Source organism: Typha angustifolia, chromosome 2 (genome assembly GCF_048772165.1).
Source record: "Typha angustifolia cultivar Huaian chromosome 2, ASM4877216v1, whole genome shotgun sequence".
In the NCBI taxonomy this organism is placed as follows: domain Eukaryota; kingdom Viridiplantae; phylum Streptophyta; class Magnoliopsida; order Poales; family Typhaceae; genus Typha; species Typha angustifolia.
In genome coordinates, this window is record NC_133240.1 from 3,762,559 (window position 1) to 3,769,198 (window position 6,640).

Here is a 6,640-nt window from a genome sequence, read left to right on the forward strand (position 1 = left end):
ATCATCCTCCTCAAGACCGTCGATAAGCATCACACTCCCGATCAGTTTAGAACACCAATGACCAGGGGTGAAACGCTCATCACATCGAAAGCAGAGGCCCTTTGCTCTTCGCTCCTTCACTTGGGTAGGCATGAGAGTTCGAACGGGAAGGTCTAGCGCCTCCTCTAACATCTGAAGCTCAAAGGTGGTCATGGTCTAGTACTCACAACCGTAGATTTTAAAACTGCAGAAGTTCCAACTGGCGTTCTAGGTGCAAACCGCCCATCTCGGTTGCCCCAATTGGTTTTCGCTGCCATCTTTAGAGCCCTATGCTTTTGTTCCATCCTCACGGCCTCCTCAAGAGTAGTAGGATATAGAGCACGAATATCCTCTTGTATCTCATCTCGCAGCCCTGAAATAAATGTACTCATCAATGTCCGTTCGGGCCACGGTGGCTCACAACGACTACAAACTCTTTCAAACTCAGCTTGGTACTCCGATACGATCGTCCTCTGAACCATCTTGCTTAATGTGGCAGCAAAATCTTCATATGCCGCTGTATCAAATCTGTGTGTAATCTTTCTATAAAAATCAGCCCATCCGGTAAATCCACCACCACGAATAACTGATCTATACCAATGCATTACCGTTCCTTGGAGGTAAAAGCTTGCCATCTGGACTTTTGCATCTTCTGCTGTACCTTGACAATCAAAATATTATTCAACTTGAATCCATAGGGATCAACCTCATCCTCATAGTGCCAATCCTCCTCATCGACGAAGCGCACCGTTGCTGCACACCTCTTGGGTTCCACCAATGCCGGTCTTGGGTTTTGTAACGGAGGTGGAGGATGATGTGTAGGCATAGGTAAGAGGGGATCATTGACACTCATATGACGCACCTGGACCTGTGGGGTATCAGTTTGATGAAGTCCTACCGCTGGTCCTTCTTGAAACTCCGATCGTCGTCGAGGAGATGACGAACCCAATCGATTCATGACATATTTCTTGAATTCATTGTGATCGTTTTATATGTTGTCAACTCTATGCAATAACATTTGGAACATGCCCCTATGTTTATCCATATTCGAACCCATAGACGTTGGTTGACTCAGTTCTACCGTGGTCGCTCCAAGAGCGAGTTGGCAGCCATCCACATATTTATAGATGCTAGCCAATAAGTCATAAAACAATATGAAACCCTAATCCTAGAGGATTCCCATCGATCGCGTTAAAACGTGCCCGATCATCGTCGAGGAGATGACGAACCAAATCGATTCATGACATATTTCTTGAATTCATTGTGATCGTTTTATATGTTGTCAACTCTATGCAATAACATTTGGAACATGCCCCTATGTTTATCCATATTCGAACCCATGGACGTTGGTTGACTCAGTTCTACCGTGGTCGCTCCAAGAGTGAGTTGGCAGCCATTCACATATTTATAGATGCTAGCCAATAAGTCCTAAAACAATATGAAACCCTAATCCTAGAGGATTCCCATCGATCGCGTTAAAACGTGCCCGATCGCGTTCGAACGCACTCAAAAAGCTCCATTTCTAGTTGTGCGAATGTGATACAGGTGTTCGAACTCGCTTGACCGCGTTTGAACACATAATATGCGTTCTCTGTATTTGCGAACCTAATGCAAGCGTTCACAAGTGCGTTCGAACGCGACCCCTCCTACGTTCGAACACAACATATAGGAATTTTATTTTAATGAAAATAAATAACTAATGTAATAAGTGTATCATTTGGAGCAACACGAGATGAGCCTCAAATGAGTTCAGGTACCACAATTGAATTGTCTAATTAATTAGATAATTTTTTTGGACTGTTTGAGGAGCCACAAGAGTTGCCACCAAGGAGAGCGACGGACAATCGCATAGAGATTATAGCCGGGGCTACACAAGCGAACGTGAGGCCATATCGATATCCACATGTGCTAAAAGAAGTTATCTCAAAGATGGTAGCCGAGATGTTGGAGCAAGGCCTCATTCAACCAAGTCATAGCTCATACTCATCCCCCATGCTATTGGTGCGATAAAAGGATGGGACATGACATTTTTGTGTCGACTATTGGGTACTAAATGCTATTACCGTCAAGAACCCGTATCCCATTCCGGTTATAGAGGAGTTGCTAGATGAGCTAGCAGGGGCGACTATATTTAGTAAGCTAGATTTGAGGACTAGGTATCATCAAATTAAAGTTCACCCGGCGGATGTGCACAAAACTGTATTTCGAACTCTAGATGGGCATTACGAGTTCCGGGTGATGCCTTTTGGTCTCACTAATGCTCCAGCTACCTTTCAAGGCCTCATGAATGATATATTTCGGCCTCTATTGTGAAGATATGTCTTGGTATTTTTTGATAACATTTTGGTGCATAGTAGGACTGAATTGGAGCATTGGCCGCATTTGGAGGACGTGCTGAATTTGTTGAAACAAAACCAATTGAAGATCAAGAAGTCCAAGTGCCTATGGGGAGTACTACAAGTAAAGTATTTAGGTTATATCATTTTAGTGGATGGTGTAGCGGTGGATTCGCAAAAGATTGCATGCATGACCACTTGGCCTATTCCTACTACTACCACCGAATTGCGAGGATTTTTCGGGCAGACCGGATATTATCGCCGGTTCATTGTCGGGTGTGGCAAGATCACTGCTCCTCTCACTTCTTTGTTGAAGGACTCTTTTAGATGGACGGATGAAGCCACTTCAGCCTTTGAAAAATTAAAAAAAGCAATGACGACGACACCCGTTTTAGCGCTACCAGACTTCACCAAAGAGTTCATTATGGAATGTGATACGTCGGGTGTTGGCATAGGAGCTATACTAATGCAAGGAGGATGTTCCATTGCCTATCTTAGCAAAACTTTATCACAAAAATCTCAGTAATTATCGACTTACGAGAGAGAGATGTTTGCAATTTTGCATGCGGTGACAAAGTGTTGGCAATTCCTTGGCCTAGTAGGGTACTACCGCAGATTTGTGCTAGTTATGTGAAGATTGCGGCACCCCTCACTTCATTGCTATAGAAGGATGCCTTCTAGTGGACTGAGTTAGCGATGAAGGCATTTGAGAGCTGAAGACCGTCATGGCAACCGTATCGCCATTAGCTTTTCTTATGTAGTCCGAGAGACCTATTGCTTATCTCAGCAAGGCATTATCAGAGAGGTCGCAGCAGCTTTCCACATACGAGCCAGAGATGTTTGCTATCCTGCACGTGGTGACCAAGTGGAGACCATACTTGATCGGAGGACGATTTGTGATCAGAAGGGACTAGTGGAGTTTGCCATTCTTCATGGGACAGCGGGTTCACACTCCGGTGTAGCAGAAATGGGTCACCAAATTGCTAGGGTACGATTATGAGTCACAGTACAAGAAAGGGACAGAGAACAAGGCGGCGGATGCACTCTCGCGATAGCTCGTGCTCGCCGAGCTTGCGACCTATTTCCCTTCCTTGCTAATTTGAGGACTACTAGTGCCACAGATCCAGAGGTGTCCAGGTAGATACACGAGCTAAAGAGTAATCCCATGAGTCACTGATATGATTCGGACTTCATCAACGTCGTCTCAAGCTTGGATTCACTTTAGGAGTATTTTTTGTCTCATGTTTTAGTGTTTAATTTCTATTAAAATAAGTTTTCTATAAGTCGCGTTCGAACACAAGTGGTGTGAGTTCGAACGCGGTTGTGAACGTGGGTGAAGAGTGTGCATTGTGCGTTCGAACGCCCCGTTCGAACAGTGAATGCCTGCATCATGTTCGCAAATCCAGAGAAGTGGGAAACAAGCGCGTTCGATCGCACGTTCGAACGCCTACATCACGTTCGCAAATCCAGAGAGGAGCAAACTCGGTGCGTTCGAATGCGGTCGGGTGCGTTCGAACGCAGTCGGTGAAAATTATATTGTCAGGGTTAATTTTGAGTTGTGGTTAGGATCTTGTGCCTCCATCCACCATCACCTAGGATCTCGTGCCTCCATCCACTATCACCTAGGATCACCCCATTAACACCAATCGACCTCCAACCACCATCACCTAGGATCTCGTGCCTCCATCCACGGATCCTAAACAAACCATCCGAATGTTCATCCACTAAACAGACGATATCTCGAGATTTCCAACTCCGATTAGCTTGAAACTTGATTTGCGGGGACTTCCACCTGCGGAACCACTCGATCTAATCGGAATACATATGAACCTAGTGTTCAAGCCGTGTTGGGGTCTCTTTCCGAGCAAATGGCCATCAACAACCAGATGATGATGGAGATGATGCGGGAACTATGGGCGACAAGGGAAGCAATGGCGAACGGGAATGCACCATCGACCCCACGACGCGAGTCCACACCTTGAACCCACCGTCGTCGGTTCAGCCTGTGCAACCACAAGAGCCGCTGCTACCACCACCCTATGGACAGAGGCAAGCAAGGATGGTTACACCAGCTCCAGTTGCAGGTGAACCCATCCGACGAGCGAACCACTATGGAGACCACCTTGGAGGTCAAGATCCGTGGGCGGGTCAATACGATCCAGAACCACGGTGAGTTAATCAAGACCGAAGGAGGGATCATCAACCCTTCATGGTAGCATCCTCCCCTAGTTAGACAAGGACTTGGTCGTGATCCGGAATGAGACAACGGCATCCGTGGACAAGTCGTGCGTCTCGAATTCCCCAAGTTCAAAGGTGGTGATCCAATCGATTGGTTTTATAGGGCGGAGCAATTCTTTGCATACTAAGGTACGGCGGAAGAATACAAAGTGACGCTTGCGAGCTTCCACCTTGAGGATGCGGCGCTTCATTGGTTTCGAGCAGCCAATGCCATTGAGGTTATCGAAACTTGGGCTGAATTTTGTGCTAATATCACACGGCGATTTGGAGCGTCGGGGTATGAAGACTTTGATGCTCTCCTCTCAAAGACGGTGCAAAAGACTACGGTTGGGGCATACCAAGAAGAATTTGAGAGGATTAGTAGCCGATGTCATCCACCATGGACGGATCGGCAACTTCGCGGCACCCTCATCTCCTGGCTGTGTGGTGATATAGAAGTCGATGTGAGGGCTTTAAGGCCTAGAACCTTAAAGGAGGCCTTCAAAGATGCGGTGCTTATAGAAGACAAACATAGGGCCATGAAGATACACCTGAAATAGAGTTGGACGAGCCAAGGAAGCCGCAATCAATCTCAACCAACTATAGCGGCAGAAAACATCACTGGAGTACCAAGAGTTGCTACTGTAGTGGTACCTCCTCGAGCACCCTTGAAGCCATCCCAAGAAGTGAAGTACGCACCTAGAGGTCCGGGATGAGCACTCACACCTGCCCAAGTGGAGGAACGTAGGGCCAAGGGCCTATGCTTCCGTTGCGATGAGAAGTTTGTACCCGAGCATCACTGTGCTAAACCGATGGGATCGGTGATGCTAATCGATGGATTGGAGGAGGCTGAGGATGAGTTTACAGCTGAAAGTGCAGGTGTGGCTCGGCATCAAGGAGAAGAAGCTAAGGAGCAACCCGTGGAGGATATGATAGCCAAAATCTCCCTCCACGCCTATTCGGGGACAACTGCGCCAAAGACCTTGCGGGTGAACGGTGTAGTCACGAAAATCATAGTGAGAATCTTGATTGACACCAGGTCTACCCACAACTTCATTGACAAGAGGCTCCTTAAGAAGATTGGGCTAGAGTTGGAACCCACGGAAGGGTTCGATGTAACGATTGGAGATGGCACCACATTGCGAGCAAATTTTATTTCTGGATGTGTGGAATTGAAGGTGCAAGGCCAAACTTTCACATTGGACCTGTATCCGTTGACCTTGTGAGGTGCCGACATTGTTTTGGGAACTCAATGGCTTCAAAGCTTGGGGCCCGTAACATTTCATTTTTCAAACCTCACACTGACATTTCGGAGGAATGGACGAAGGGTACTGTTAGATGGAAATCAACCATGGCAAGGGCCAACATTGCAAACACTTGGGGGCTTTCCTTGTGTATGGGACCGAGCTCTACTATTGCAAATGGCTGTCGCCGAACCAAAAAATCCACCACCAAGGAAAATAGCCACTGACATGCAAGAACTACTATAGGAGTTCCAGGATCTCTTCGAGGAACCCCGAGGACTGTCGCCAACCCATCGACACGACCATCGCATCCAGATCATTCCAGGGGCTGAACCAGCAAATATCCGGCCCTATAGGTACCCGTATGTCCAGAAGGAAGATATTAGTAAATTGGTGGTGGAAATGCTCGAGCAAGGGATTATTCAACCAACTAGAAGTGCCTACTCGTCGCCGGTGCTGTTGGTTCGAAAGAAAGACGGGAGTTCGCGGTTTTGCATCGACTACCGAGCCTTGAATACAATTACTATCAAGGACCGGTATCCAATACCGGTGATCGAGGAGTTGCTGGATGAGCTCATAGGGTCGGCCTACTTCAGCAAACTTGACTTAAGAGTAGGGTACCATCAAATCCGAGTCAACCCTGAAGATGTGCACAAAACGGCGTTCTGAACTCACGATGGCCACTATGAGTTCCGAGTCATGCCGTTTGGGCTCACCACTGCACCGGCCAACTTCCAAGGGCTGATGAATGACTTCTTCCGCCCACTCTTGCATCGGTACGTGCTCGTCTTCTTTGACGATATTCTAGTATATAGTAGTAATTGG